Raw genomic sequence first — 17,135 nt, forward strand, 5'->3', positions numbered from 1 at the left:
ATATATATATATATATATATATATATATATATATATATACATACATATATATACATATATATAGAAATGGCAGCCTCTGATCAACACATTTATCTAATCTCCAAGAAAATCGCCATGAAATATCTGTAAAACTGTAAATTCTATCACAAAAAACCCCCCAAAAAGTCTTGAATGTCTTCCTGAATGATAAAGAATACACTTGAGGAAATATAAAGTGAAATATATTAAGCAGGAAGAATCTGTTGCGAATGTACGAAGTATAAATATTGCAAATAACAACACGTGTATTGTACGAAATTTCTAAAATAACTGCAATTTTCGATAGGAAAAAAAAAAATCACTATCTGAATAACTTTTGAGTGAAAACATAAGACAAATTTAAAGAAAAACCATCTGGAATACATAGAAGGGAAAACAGAAAAAGTAAAATCCCTTATGAATATACAAAACATAAACAATGTATCGTATTGAGCAGCACATGGTATCACCATAACTTGAAAAGAAGTTCAAAATCTTACACTGCCTTGGAAATACCCATGTCTTCGGAAAAACTCGATAATTATCACTGTGTATTTTCTGTCATTTATTGAAGGCTATTATTAGGGGAAAGTAGACGGTTTTGCTTTTGACTTACGAGATAATTGATTATTGTAGGTTTAACTTTCATTACTCCTGATTTAAGAGAATTTCTGTAGTTACAGATAGGTATATATTTATTTGTTCCTTTATTTATTTTTCCCTATCCAAGTCGAATCCTTTTCAAGAGTTTGCATAACTTCTCTCTCTCTCTCTCTCTCTCTCTCTCTTCTCCATCACACCGCCATTTCCCCTTTCTCTATTGCTGCCCTCTAAATATGTAGACACACTCTCTCTCTCTCTATCTCTCTCTCTCTCTCTCTCTCTATCACTTTACTTCACTCCATCAGCCCATAATTCTTCTCCCAGACCCTTAATCTCTCTTCTACTGTTTTCTCTTTTTCTCTCTCTCTCTATTTCCTCTCTATAAATACATAGACACACACTCTCTCTTTCTCTTTTTCTTTACTCTTCCCCATCACACCGTCCTTCTCTCAGCCCCTCAAACTCCCTAAATATAGTATATATATATATATATATGTGTATGCATACATATATGTATATGTATATATATGTGTCTGTGTTTGTGTATATATGTATATATATAGACACACTCTCTCTCTCTTCTTTCTAATACACAGTCCTCTCTTCTCTCAGACACTCAACCTCTATTATAAATACATACTCCCTCTCTCTCTTTCTCTCTCTGTCTTTTCACGCCTCTTTCTCTGTCTCTTCACTTCTCTGTCACACAGTCTTTTTTCTCTCAACCTCTCAATCTTCCTAAATATATAGACAAACATTCTCTCTCTCTCCCCCTTCCTCTCTTCTCTCAGCCTTTCAATCTCTCTAAATATATAGACACACTTTCTTTCTCTATTTCTTCACTACCCTCCATCACACTGTTAAATTTTTTTAAATAAATAGATAAATAAATAAATAAAATATCCAGAAAAATGTCCAGAAACTGGAGGAGCATGGAATTGGCATTGTTTTTGAGAGCCTGGCGCTGTGCTGAAGGAGATAACCCAAACAATATAATCACAGCTGCACTGAAAAGCAATAGTTACACCAGAACTTAATCAAAAATAGAACGAAAGAAGCAGGAGTTTACACACTCCTACAACCTCATACGATCCCATATCAGCACTCTTGATGCCATCTTTGATAATAAACACAGCAAAGATGACAAGAATGGAGGCATGGATGCAGATGAAAGATGTCACCCCCACTTGGTAGACATTCAAGAAAACAAAGAAGAAGATTCAAGTGAGAAACCTGCCCGAAAAGTAAACCCAAGTGCAAGTGCTCCTACCACCATCAAAGCAAAAAACCATGGAGGTGAAAGAGCCAAGAAAGAACAACTAAAAGAAGCAAAAACTAAAACAAGAACAAAACATGAAACAGCCAAAGAAAGAAGCAAACCTGACTACCCATATAACAAAAAGGATAAAAAGAGACAGCACACACGAATATGCAAATTCTACTTGAAAGGTGTCTGCTGGCATGGAGAGGGAGGTGCAAGCTGTCGTTTTGCACACCAACGACTCCGCCACATAAACATGAAACAGGGAAAGGACTATGCACCACCTGCCCCAAAACAGAGGTACGTAGATGTAGTGCATGCTACAAACCAGACTTATCAACAGGTTGTTGAAAGGGCAACTGCTGAACAACAATCCTTTTTGTGTATGGCACAAAAGATTATACAGCAGCTGACCTAGCTACATTAATCTCACAGATGGGACTATCCCCAATACACAAGACCACCACAGCAAATAGACCCAAGGTGGGCACCACTGGCAACAACACACACATATCACATTGGTGCTCTTATTGAACATCAGAGGACTGTTAACACTTAGTAACAGGACAAAAATGTGAAAGTGACATCGACGCTACTCTTAGATCACAACATGGTAGACCTGACCATGTACGGACCAAAGGAAACCATGGACATGCAGCCTACAAGAAACTCTCAAAATCTTTCCAGCTTGAACTTCCATAAGGCAAACTGGAAACAAATTGAAAAAGAGATCCTCAAACAAAACTGGCTTAAATGTCTCTCCTCACTGGACATCAACATGAAACTCCAACAATTCATGTCTGTAATGCAAGCCATATGCTACAAATGTGTCCAGAGAGAAAGGCCACTGAAAACAAGAACAAAATCCCCAAGGAGAGGAAAATTCTTATGAGACGGCATACAAAAGTTTCAAATTGCCTAAACAAACAAATTGAAAGCGGTGAAATGTCCCGCATGAAAATACAACTGCTGGAGATTTAAAAAAATCTGCAACTCTCCCATGAAAAAGAAAGAGCAGACAAAGAAGACTGGGCTATAGACAATATAAAATCTAACCTCAGAGCTTTCTACAAGATTGCCAAAGAAACAGCTTCAGTGCACTGCAGGATAGGGCCACTCCTCGAAAAAGATGGTACACTCACAGGAAACCCAATGAGGATAAGTGAAATACTAAATGAGCAATTCAAAAGTATTTTCACTCCACCCCTAGAACACTTGCAAGTCAGCAATCCAACCGACTTTTTTTACCACAGTAGATATAAAAACAGAAGCAGTGATGATCAATTACATTAATATAAAGGAAGACGATGTAATAAGTGCTATAGATGAAATGAACCCAAACTCAGCTACTGGCCCTGATGGATTCCCAGCAATCCTTCTAAAAGTATGTAAGCGAGTCCTAGCAAGACCACTGCAGTCCCTCTTTCAGAGCTTCCTTGCAACTGGCAAACTTCCAAGAAACTGAAGGAGGGTAAAATATGCCCTATTCATAAAGGAGGTAGCAGAGCGGAGCCCAAGAACTACAGACCTATCTCTCTGACCTCGCACATCAGCAAGGTCATGGAATGAATAGTCAGAAGACAACTAATCGCCTTCCTTGAAGAAAATGACTTGCTGCCTGACACCCAACATGGTTTCCGACCAGGAAGAAGCTGCCTGACTCAGCTCTTACAACACTATGGCTGGGTGCTAAAACAGCTGCTCAACCACTCAAATGTGGAAGTGATATATCTCAACTTTGCAAAGGCCTTTGATAAAGTCGATCATGGAATGATATGTCACAAACTGCATGATCTCGGCATAGTTGGAAAATTGAGAGAATGGTTCCATGACTTTCTGAAGGATAGAAGTCAGGTTGTAGTAGCCAATGGGGCCACCTCCAATGACACGCAAATAGTGGCACTGCTTTGGGACCACTACTGTTCATAATGGCCCTCTCAGACATGCCCTCAGCCACACAGAGAGCCACGATCACAAGTTATGCAGATGATACAAAAGTCTCACAGGTAATACAGAACCCTGAAGACACTATGCACCTGCAATGTGAGCTGGATGAAATATACAAGTGGGCTGAAAAGAATAGCATGTAGTTTAATGCTGAAAAGTTGCAAGCCTTGTGCTATCAGCATGCAAAACTAAATGCAATACACATTAAATACATTGGACCTGGAGGGATTGCAATCCCAGAGGCACAGTCAGTGCGAGACCTTGGTATTTACATGAGTAATGATGCATCCTTTTATGTGCATGTTGCTTGTCCCAAACTCTGGCATCGAGAGTTACACAAATACTAGAACTGAGCGCCACTGCATAGTGCCAAGGACTTCAAATTTGCCATCTAGATGTAGGACAAGATACTGCAATAGCCTGGGCTTCAGAGGTCCACAGTTCTTCAATATCCTCCCGAAGGACCCGAGAGACCTGCATGAGGTAAATGTAGGTGTCTTCAAAATAAAGCTGGACCTCATACTGTCAAATGTCCTAGATGAGCCAACTTTCCGACAGGAGGTGCCGCAATTAATTATTCATCTCATCATGTGCATTTTTTATCAAAATAACATCACAGTGAATATAATGATCAGAGTGAATAAATATAAAATATGTATACATAAATAAGAAATCATTTGATCTAGAATCAACCTCTAAAAAGAGTTTGCTAAATGTTTTTTATTCATTCCCTCGTTTCTACCAGTGCTAAAGGAGTGCATGATGTGGTTTTAGTCATTTTGTTGTCTATTTCGAGCATGTAGGTGCTGTTTCTCAGTACCCTAACTTATAATTATATCTATATAATTATATATATATATATACACACAACACACAGATATTACATAGAATATCTAACCATATCATATACATGATATGGATAGATGGACAAACAGATATTTGAAGAAAGATGTCCTTTAAATTTATCTACTTTTTTTTTAAAGATCTTAGAAAAACAAAATGACACAAAAGTTTTAGAATGAAAATTTTATATTGTGTGCTCTGATTGTGTGATTTTCCCAATACATATATTAAGGAGTGATCCATATATCAGGTTGAGTAAAAACTAAGCAACATTTTGAACCATAAAGAATTTGTACCAGATTTTTGCAGAGTTTTGAATTTTTTAAAACATTTTTTTTTGCAATTGTCTGGTAATACAGACATAAACTTGCCCAAATGCATCAAGAAGTAAACATTGATTTTTTTTCACCATTGTTACAATTATCTGAAATGGAACTGTCAAAGTGCGATATTTGGACAAAAAACCACTCAAGAACTGGCAAAAGAACTTCAAGTTAGCCAGAAAACTACCTGCAACCAGTTGCATGCAATTGGAAAATCAAAAAAAAAACTCGACAAATGGGCACTACACAATTTGAATGAAAATCAGAAAATGTGCAGATATGAAATTTGCTCATTGCTTTTTCTCCATAACCAGACCGATCCATTTCTCAACCATATTGTAACCTGCGATGGAAAGTGGATTCCGTACAATAAAAAACATTCTTTGCAGTACTTGGACCAAAATGAAGCACCAAAAACCTTCCCTAAACCCGAGAAGGTTATGGTGACTGTTTGGTGATGTACTGCTGGACTCATCCACTATAACTTCTTAAAACCTGGAAAAACCATTATTGCAGAAACATATTGCCATAAAATTGCCAAAATGAAAGAAAAACTGCTACTCCTCCATCCCAGACTGGTCAACAAAAAAGGGCCAATCATTCTTCATGATAATGCTCCACCACACATTTCACTAATGATGCTCCAAAAGTTGAGGAAACTTGGCTACAAAATCCTTCCCCATCTAGCTTATTCCCCAGACCTTTCTCCCACTGACTAACACTTTTTCAAGCACCTTGATGATTTCCTGCAAGAGAAGGAGTTCAAAAATGAAACTGATGCTGAAAGTGCATTCAAAGTGTACATTAGCTCTAGAACTCCAGATTTTTATATTACTAGAATAAACAAACTTGTAACTCAGCAAAAATGTGTTGATTTCCGCATTGTTAAAATATATTGTGATGAATTTCATGTTTCAAAACGTTGCTTACTTTGTACTCAGCCTGATAGATGAATTGGTCTTAAGTAGTGACTATTTCTGGTTTAGTTTCAGATTTAGAATTTTTTATACAGTATTCTTTTTTTAGCTTTCATAGTTATCATTTTCTTTTATTTTGAAAAAAGGAAATATTTTAATATATTTCAGGATGCTCATCTTTTACTTTTCTCTTTTTGTCAAATAAACACACACACACACACACTCACACACACACACACACTATATAATCATTCTTCACTTGAGATTTATTATTATTCTTATTTTATGTCCTTTGACTGGAAATATTTTGTCATACATCCTGTGACTTCTTCAGCAACTCGCTATCCCATGTACAGGAAACACTTCTAAGAGATGCATTCTTAATTTGTTGTTTATGCACTTTTACACGGTGAATTAATTTTGATCCTGTTTGGCCAATGTAATTACCATTGCATTGTGGGCAAGTACTACAACAGATGAAATTCTTTGTTTTGCAGTTCAAGTTTGCATTAACTTTCAACTCCTTGTCATTCTTGAATCATCTGGTTGTTACCTGCTCAATCATTTCACACATCCTACAGCTTCTCCACAGTTTGTTACCTGCCTTATTCCTTCTACTGATATGAATTTCACCTTTGATAGGAGTCTTGGAGATTTGGTGGTTGTCTTCAGTTCTTGATGTGTTGTCATTCTTTAATTATGTTTTGGAAATTTGATGACTGATGTTGAGTTGGAATGTATTTTTTAGCTGAATGTAAGATTTATGGGAATTTTTTAAAATTATTATTATGGTTGTCTACAAATAGGATATTTATAGTTGTGTTTCTCTTTTCACCCTCATTGTGGGAGTTTCTCCATAAGACAAACTGAAATTTCTTCTACTTTGGTCATGGCAGGATTTACTAAATTTTGTGTGTATTTTTTGTTTCTGAAGGAGCATATTTAGTTCTACCAATTATTTCTCTCATCTATTTATGTCTGACTATTGTGCATATAATTCTTGCCTTATTGAACAGGATGCTTCTTTTAGTGCAGGATGCATGGTAAGATCTAAAATCTAAATATTGGTGTCTGCCTGTATCTTTGAAGCAGAGATCAGCTGTAACTGTCTCATTCTCTTTAATTATCAGGATGTTCCATGAGGGATAACTTTAGAGGTATACTTTTGCCACTATAGGTAATATCAGGAAATATGGTATACATACATTAATTATAATTTAACTTTTACCAAATTCCTTGGTGCTTATAACAAAAACACAAAATAAATACTAAGTTTCAGAAAACAATACTTATTACCTTTAAATAGAATTACATAAAACAGATTTTTCATTTGTATATTTGCATGAATATATATCATTATTTTTCTAAATTTTATCAATGTATTTGTGATCTACTCCATCAAAAACCTATCCTATGCATATTTTTAACTTACTCTGTATCTTTTACTTTTTCTACCCCTCTTAGAATGTGATGTAAAGAGTGACTGGAAACATCAACCAACTAACCAATCAACATTTATATAGGCCATTATTAGAGATGCATAAACACACATACAAACATAAAATATATGTATGCATCTGTGTGTGTGTGTGTAAGGTGCAGATGTGGCTTTGTGGAAAGAAGTTCACTTCCCAACCACATGGTTCTGGGCTCAATCCCACTGCATGACACCTTAGGGCAAGTGTCTTCTATTATAGCCTTGGGTTGACCAAAGCCTTGTGAGTGGTTTTGGAAGATGTAAATTGTATGCAAGCCAGTCATATATGTGTGTCTGTGTTATTGTCCCCTTGCCTTAACATTGTGCAATACTTGTAAATCAATGTCACAATCTCCTTTGTTCTAAATCTTCCGTGAAAAAATGTCTGGTCATAAGGAAGTATTATCATACTTGTATATAGGTTGGCAATGGAAGGGTATCTAGCTGTAGAAAATCTGCCTCAACAGAATTCCATCTGATGCATGCAAGTATGAAGAAGCAGACATAAAAATGATGATGATATAAACGGCTATGTAAATCTGCTTCTTTACCTGCCCCTACAAACTCTTTGCAAAGTTCATCCTCAACTTAAACTAGAATTATGTCTCCATGTGCATTTGTGTGTGTGTGTGAGAGAGAGACAGACAGACAGAGAAGATTTCATGTATGTGAGAATGTACATGCATTTGTTAGATGTCCATTGATAACATAACTTTTATCATCTTCACTACCACCACTACCACAGCTTGTCAATTTCAATGTTTCTCTTTAACTTATGTTAACTCTCTTTGTATCTCCCTTTTACTCTCTCTCGCTCCCCCTATCTCCGTATACAATGTAAAGTATAACTGAAAAAAAAATCAATCAACCAACCAACTAACATTTTTATCAGCTGTTATTAGCATTCCTCTAAATGTTGCTCTCTCTGCAACCCTCTGAACCCATTCACCTCTGAACCCATTCACCTCTGAACACTTGTTCAATTATATCTTAAACTGCTTTGAGAACATCTCAATGCACATGTGCCTGAAATTATTATTGTTGGTGACTTTAATATACACAACTCCTCTTAACCAAGCTGATAAAGGAGCCTTTACACATTAGCACAACTTGAGTCGTGCTTTGATGGAGTTCATCTTATCTCATTACTTTAGCCAACACTAAAATCTGCAGATATACAGATGCAGGTTAGACAGTGGAGGAGAGTGTACACATGTCTACACTGTTACACAGTTACCCATTGTATTTTGAAGTGTGCAGCAAGGTAGAAGCAAAACGTCTGAAACAATAGATCTCTGAGTCATGCACAGTCCTTCAACTAACTATCAATGTCATATATCTGATCAATCAAAGATTACTAAATCTACACAATAAATTGTCTCAATTACTCCTCCTTCCAACACAACTGGCAATTGCTAAATTTTCTGTTGCTTGGACTAACAACACCAATTACAGTATATTCACCTAAATGTATCTCTGCTCAAGACATTAATATTCTAATCATTCTTGATCCCTTTCTCAACTAAGAGACCTGTAATAGCTCTCTCCCATTCTTCCTTTTCTTTCATTCATGAAAATGATATCTGAAGTCAATTTTCCCCTATGAAATGTTTTGTTTAAAATATAAACAACAGTACAATATTTAATGAAAACCAATAAACTAATACCATCTTTTTTTCTTGTGATATTTTCAGTTCTTATCAGAATACAACATGAAGCAGTATTTCAGCAGCCAGTTAATAATTTTCGTCTTCTGTTGTATTGGAGTGATACTGTCTGGAGAAATTTGGGAAGGGAATCATGAAAATTCTGACAAGAACTTACTATCATTGATCACCAGAGCAGCAGTAGCATCACGAGACAATGCACTTATGGCACCACCAAGTGGATATCAAGGTCGAATGCCAGCATACTATATACGAACCCAGAGAGGACTCAAAAGAGAACCAAATTGGATATGGATGCCATCCCATGGTTATGTTCCTGTCCCAGAGACTTCCAATGCTAGAAGTTCTGATAATCGTGGAAGTACAATTCTGAGATATGGTTAAATATGAAATCATCTTCGAATAACACGAACCTTTAAGTAACTGCCAACAATGGATAACTCTGTATTTCTCTTGTTTCTTACAATGACACATACTTTTTGGATTTAACACAGAAATAAATTTACAATATCTTTAAAGCAATTTGTTTGATTCTTATTATGGGTGTATAGTGATGTTCTTAGTTTTATATTAGTATCATTATTAAATGTAATAGAAACAATTTAAAGCAAATACACATGGTAATAAAACTTATTTCTTCAACAAAAGCTGGAAAATATGATCACATCAAAGATAGTATAATAAAACTTCATAGAGAAAGTAATAATTTTGTATTTTTGTCCAATGTAAGAATCCTTATATATGTTACATATATATATATACAATGTAAGTATCCTTATATATGTTACATATATATATAAGTCCACTCTGCTGAGTGATTGGTGTTAAGAAGGGCATCCAGCTGTAAAAATCCTGCCAAAACAGTCAAAGAAGTCTGGTGCAGGTTTTGGCTTGGCCAGCTCTTGTGATACCATCCCACCCATGCTAGCATGGAACATGGACATTAACTGATGATGATGATGATATATAATTAGATAAAGATGGTTATGGGTGGTCTATGGGGTTACCCTGAATGTCATTTCCATAAAGTGCTTAGCTTTACAGCATCTTTTCAGACCCTAATGGCCAGTGGCCTATAACCCATAGACCAACCATAACTATCTTTATCTAATTACTCTACTGCTCTATAACTTAGAGTGTGCTTCTCTTTTGAATTTGTGACTTACTGAGGATATATATATATATGAACAAGAACTTTGCAGCTGTTGAACGACTTTCATGTGGTGTAGTTAGAAAGATACTTTAGAGGTTATTGGAAAAGTAACTGAACTTATGAAACAATAAATAACTTCTAAGTTAGGTGCCTTAATCAAGTATCTAACTTAGAATTTATCAGGCTTTAGTACATAAGATTGCAAAGTGTCTGGATAATAGTATGCACAGAATTTTAAAACAAAAGACTTTTCTCACAAAATAATGGAAACTGAGTTCAGTTACTTTTCAAATAATCTCTAAAGTATATTTCTAACTACACCATGTGGAAGTCATTCAACAGCTGCAAATTTCTTGTTCATATATATATATATATTGTCAGTAAGTCACAAATCCAAAGGAGAAGCACATTCTAAGTTCATATGATGTAAAATAAGTATGATTCATACTTTGTGCAAATTGAATTTCAAGACTAAACTTTATTTTGAGAATGGCTAAGAATTATACAGAGCATCAGATATTTTGTTCAAAGAGAAAATTCACAGAATGAGGTAAAAACTGATGACAAAATATGTGTAGTGACAGAAACTTAATTATTTTGAAATCTGACAAAAACTGAGGTAAAATGTAAGGGTAACTGAAATTAATAAAAATAGACATTAAGAGATTTGATGAGGAAGTCTAGTCTTGTTAAAGACATAGTATCTCAACAAAAGTGGCTACGAAAGAAAAAACAAAGACAATGTGTAATAGTATTTTAAGTAAAGTAAATAGTATGTGATATGTGAGTAAAGTTGAGAAAGTCTAATTTCTCTTGAATTAAAGATGAGTAAAAGTTAAAGTTAACTCATTTGATAATTAAAATTTGAAATCAAAGGATAATTTATATTTTAATTATAAGATAAATCTTAGATTTCATCCAATGTACTTTATTTGTTATATTTGAAATAATTTTTCATTTGTTTTGCTAACCAACACAGAAACCAGCTATTGATAGATAGTAAGTAGAAGCTAAAGACATGGAAAGTAGTTATTATTAAGTATCAGGCTAAGGCGGTGAGCTGGCAGAATTGTTAGCATGCTGGGCAAAATACTTAGTGACATTCTGCCCCTCTTACATTTTGAGCCAAAGTCGACCTTTCATTCTTTCGAGGTTGATAAAATTGAACACTGTTGAACACTGGAGTCGATGTAATCGACTCATCCCCTCTCCCAAAATTGTTGCCCTTGTGGCAAAATTTGAAACCATTATTAAGTATCAGGCTATCAAAGTGATTTATTAAGTATTAGGCTTATCTGAGTGGCTTATGATCCAAAATATTTTAGCTACAACCATCCTGTATTTCCTTGTATACATGAAATATCGTATACATGAAATATCGTAGACATGAAGTATCCAATGTGTCCAATTTTTAAGATGATATTTGAGGAAGATTTGATAGCTATTTTTAAGAGGTCAGTGACACTACAGTCCTGTATTTCCTTGTATACATGAAATATTGTATACATGAAATATCGTAGACATGAAATATCGTAGACATGAAATATCATAGACATGAAGTATCCAATGTGTCCAATTTTTAAGATGATATTTGAGGAAGATTTGATAGCTATTTTTAAGAGGTCAGTGACACTACAGTCCTGTATTTCTTTGTATACATGAAATATCGTAGACATGAAGTATCCAATGTGTCCAATTTTTAAGATGACATTTGAGGAAGATTTGATAGCTATTTTTAAGAGGTCAGTGACACTACAGAAACTATCTTGTTTGCTAAGATTAATCAGGTAGTACAGGAAGGAGCTACTTCCAATGACTGGTATAACAGCATCAATGGCAATTACTACAAAGGCAATGGAAAGGGACCAGTGAGAGGGAAATTTCACGAGTGTCAAACTCAAGGACTGAATCATGAAAGTAACAAATAGAGCTTCTGCAAAGTTAATTCAGGACGAGAATAACAAAGGCAAGATATTGTTTGGGCTTATTCAAGGATACAGAATCATAAATAGCAAGTTTTTATGTGATGCAACAGCAAGAGAGAATTTCATCCCAGAAGAAACTATTCTATTGTGTATTCTTAATTTGGAAAAGTATTTCAAAAGTCACCCTCACCTGCAGTCTAAATATTAAAGAAACTAGTGGTAGATAAACGGTTTGAGAAAATTTTAGGATGCAGTTAGAAAGATTACAGTTGGTAGTGACTTCAGTAAGGAATTCAGTGTATTTAAGTACTTAGGACTATAATACTAGAATTTAGGATTGGTTATTTTTTGGCCCTTTATATACTAAGCTAAGATCTTTATATGGTAACCTTGTTCTTATAGCAGCTTCTGTGGTAGAGTTGCAGAAGAACATACATGCATGCATAAATAAATGCACACACATATAAAGCAAGCAAAATAATGGAGAGGTTGGTGTGGATACCTGGATCCCCTTTCATTTGCCATATACATATACAAGGCATATATAAAATATATATTATTTATATAATATATAACAACATATATAGATGATATAAAAAAATAGTATATAATATATATAGGCGCAAGAGTGGCTGTGTGGTAAGAAGTTTGCTTCCCAACCACATGGTTCCAGGTTCAGTCCCACTGCATGGCACCTTTGACAAGTATTTCCTTCTATAGCCTCAGGCCAGACAATGCTTGTGAGTGGATTTGGTAGATGGAAACTGAAAGAAGCCCGTCATATATAAATATATATATGTATGTATTTATGTGTCTGTGTTTGTCCCCCCACCATTGCTTGACAACTGATTTTGGTGTTTATGTCCCAGTAACTTAGAGGTTTGGCAAAAGGAAACCGATAGAATGAGTACTAGGTTTACAAAGAATAAGTCCTGGGATCAAATTGTTCGACTAAAGGCGATGCTCCAGCATGGATGCAGTCAAATGACTGAAACAAGTAAAAGAATGAAATATATATCATTATCATCATCATTGTTTAACATCCGCTTTCCATGCTGAATTGGGTTCGACAATTTGACTGAGGACTGGCAAGCCAGGAAGCTGCACCAGGCTCTAATCTGATCTAGCAAGGTTTCTACAGCTGGATACCCTTCCTAACGCCATCCACTCTGAGAGTGTAGTGGGTGCTTTTTATGTGCTACTGGTATGGGGGCCAGTCAGGCATACTGGCATCGACCACACATGAATCGTGCTTTTTACATGCCACCAGTACGTATGGAAGCCAATCAGGTGGCACTGGCATCAACCATGCTCGAATGGTGCTCTTTATGTGCTACCGGGACGGGAACAGTCAAGCGACACTGGCATTTACCACACTCGTATGGTGTTTTTTATATGCCACTGGCATGAGATTCAGTCCGGTGGGACTGGCATTGACCATGCTCGAATGGTGCGTTTCACATGCCAGTCAGGCAGTACTGGAATCAGCCACGACAATGATTTAACTTGACTCAACAGGTCTTCTCAAGCATAGTATATATCCCAATGATTGAAGGGCACACTTAAATGGGCCGGTTATGCGACACTGGCATAGGCCATGACTACGTCTCACTTGACTAGCTGGGTCTTCTCAAGCACAGCATATCTCCAAAGGTCTTGGTTGTTTGTCATTGCTCCTGTGAGGCCCAACTTTTGAAGGTCATGCTTCACCACCTCATCCCATGCCTTCCTGGGTCTACCTCTTCCACAGGTTCCCTCCACTGTTAGGGTGTGACACTTTTTCATACAGCTGTCCTCATCCATACACAACACATGACCATAACAGTGCAGTTGTCTTTCTTGCACAGCACATCTGATGCTTCTTAGGTCCAACTTTTCTCTCGGGGCACTTACATTCTGTTGTGTATGCACACTGACATTACACATCCAGCAGAGCATACTAGTATCATTTCTTGCTTACACATGTCTTCAGCAGTCACAGCCCATGTTTTACTGCTGTGTAGCATGGCTGTTCGCACACATGCATCATACAGTTTACCTTTCACTCTGAGCGAGAGGCCTTTTGTTACCAGCAGAGGTAGGAGCTCTCTGAACTTTACCCGGGATATTCTTATTCTAGCAGCTACGCTCTCAGAGCATCCACCCCCACTACTGACTTGGTCACCTAGCTATCAACTACTTCTATTTTTTCCTGCTACAATGTGACAGAAGCTGTTTTCGCACATTTTCAGTGTTTATTGCCCCTGTGCATCTTCTACACACAAAAATTATTTTCCTAATTAGCCTCCCTTTGATATTGCTGCACCTCTTATTTGTCCATAGCTTACACTGGATACATCTTATAGAGTTTCTACCTATCCTTTTCTACAGATTGAGCAGGGCCATCCACCTGAAGGGATTTGGGATTTGCCTGCCTTCCTACTTAGTAAGACTTTGGTTTTGCTAGATTGATTCTAAGGCCCTTTGATTCTAATCTTTGCTTCCACACCTGAAACTTCTCCTCTAGTTCTGATAGTGACTCAGCTATTTAGAGCAAGGTCATCAGCATAGAGGAGCTCCCAGGTGCATCCTGTCTTGAATTCCTCTGTTATCGCCTGGAGACCTATGATGAATAAGAGGGGGCTGAGGACTGATCCTTGGTGGGCCCTACCCCTACCTGGATTTCTTCAATATACTCGCTGCCAACCTTCACTTTAATGACAGCATCCCTGTACATGGCTTGTACAGCTCTCAATAACCACTCATCTATCCCTAGTTTCCGCATTGACTACCAGATGAAGTCAAATCTATCCTTAGAAATGGTGACAATACCAGAAATGTTGAAAAATAGACATCTAAGTTTGTGGAAAATCTTAATGTGATAGAGCGAAATGGATTTCATTTTTGAAATCAGCACCCCAGAATTAGTAGGAAACATGTCTCCAACATCAGACAACAAATCCCTGTTACCCAGTGTAATTTATATAATGTATATAATATATATAAATTACATATATATTATTTTTATAACAAATACATAATTATCACTGCCATCATTGGCTGGATGTCCACTTTTACAAACTTGCATGAGCCAAACAAAACCTATTGAAGCAGATACTTTTTGGAAACTGGTGATAGAAAGACTAAGAAGTGAGTTGATATTTTCCCTAGCTTTGGATAATGAATTTGATGGCCAGACATACTTTTGTGAAGTGTAAACATTTGTGTGTGTGTACATTGTTTAATGTACACTGTATAAAGACAGGAGCTACTAATAATTTGTTACAATGAAGACATGAGGCTAGACAGGTTTTTATAATGTACCATGTGTCTCCAAGCAATTCTCAGGCTCTGAGCACATTGTTCTATTTGAAAACCAGGACACTTGTACATTAAAAATCACAAGAAAAAATGAAAAAAAAAAACCGAGAAAGTTGCAGCCCCCTACTATAACAATGCCCTAGCTAACAGAAGTTTCAAAAATAAGATATATTACAATACTTCAAGTAAAAATATGAAACTTAAAAATAGACCCCCACCACCACTCTAAATGCTGATAAAGACAAGAAATTCCTATCTCTTTTAGACAAGCATTTCCTAGTAAACCATAAATACAGGAAGATTTTTTTTAATAGTTGCACAATAAAAATGTCACACAGCTGCTTTCTCAATATGGAGAACATTATCACTCATAAGCATCATTAAGAGTGTAATCTTAATTGTAACTGCCTAGACCTTGAAGCTTGCCCATTTGATCAGGCATGTATGATAAACTCTGTCATCTATGTGGCAGAAGTCACAAAAATGCTTCAAGATAACGTAACTGAAAAGAAAAATTAGATCAGTTTATGCAAAGGCAATTTCAAAAGACATTATGCAAGCCACAAGTCTTACTTCCAGCACATTGACCAAAGTAAAGCCACTAAGTTGGTTAGCCACATATGGGGTTTGAAGAGCAACAACACACCATTTATAGAGAATTGTAATGGAATCCATGCCATATATAAATGGGTCTAAGAAATGTAATTTATGCATAACAGAAAGATTGCACATTCTTTTTCAATCCAAGAATTCCACCACACTATTCCAGACCCAAAATGTTCAGCAAATGCAAGCATATGGACAAATTTCTTTTAGCACACTGGAGGACACCGCCCTCTCTGGACTGAGCGGCTGTCTTGTAGACTTTGGACTCTTCTTTGTTGACTTATTCTATAACAACTAGTTTAATTATGACTTCTATGGTCAAAGGGGAGGTAACTCTAATTTTTTTTCTTTGTTTTCTTTCTGTTTTTATTCACCCTTCTATTTTTTGCATCAACCATGTACTCATTTTTTTCTCATGTACCAGTGTCCTGATTTTCAAATGAAATAGACCATGTGCTCAGAGACTGAAATTGCTGAACTAAGCACATAATAAAAACCTACCTTCATAGCAAGAAAATATTAGTAGTTCTTATTTTTATACAGAGTACATAAAATGATTCTTATCTCTCACTGAATGGAGTACTTTTTTGTTGATCTTACCTTAACAGAACAGTGAACTATATATCTTTTATCTTTTTATCTTTCACTTGTTTCAGACATTAAAGGGATTTAGTGGAACAAATCAACCCTAGAACTTATCTTTTAAAATCTAGTACTCATTCTATCGGCCTCTTTTGCCAAACCGCTAAGTTACGGGGACGTAAACATACCAACAACAGTTGTTGGGGACAAACACAGACACAAAGGCACATCATCATCATCATCGTTTAACGTCCGCTTTCCATGCTAGCATGGGTTGGACGATTTGACTGAGGACTGGTGAAACCGGATGGCAACACCAGGCTCCAGTCTGATTTGGCAGAGTTTCTACAGCTGGATGCCCTTCCTAACGCCAACCACTCAGAGAGTGTAGTGGGTGCTTTTACGTGTCACCCGCACGAAAACGGCCACGCTCGAAATGGTGTCTTTTATGTGCCACCTGCACAAGCCAATCCAGGGGCACTGGCAACGATCTCGCTCGAGAATCCTACAGGA

At 36.4% G+C, this 17,135-nt stretch overlaps 1 protein-coding gene and 1 long non-coding RNA gene across 2 annotated transcripts in view; one reads left to right on the top strand and one right to left on the bottom strand.

Moving 5' to 3' along the window:
- LOC106867876 (uncharacterized) overlaps positions 1–9,574 on the top strand; it is a 21,160-nt gene extending 11,586 nt beyond the window's left edge. Inside the window, exon 2 of the long non-coding RNA XR_001409194.2 lies at positions 9,084–9,574. This is a non-coding gene — a long non-coding RNA (uncharacterized LOC106867876). The remainder of the gene's footprint in view (positions 1–9,083) is intronic.
- Positions 1–17,135, bottom strand: part of LOC106867874 (selenoprotein S) — a 216,684-nt gene that overhangs the window by 135,376 nt on the left and 64,173 nt on the right. The gene's annotated exons all lie outside the window — the stretch shown is intronic.

This window comes from Octopus bimaculoides, chromosome 5 (assembly GCF_001194135.2).
Source record: "Octopus bimaculoides isolate UCB-OBI-ISO-001 chromosome 5, ASM119413v2, whole genome shotgun sequence".
In the NCBI taxonomy this organism is placed as follows: domain Eukaryota; kingdom Metazoa; phylum Mollusca; class Cephalopoda; order Octopoda; family Octopodidae; genus Octopus; species Octopus bimaculoides.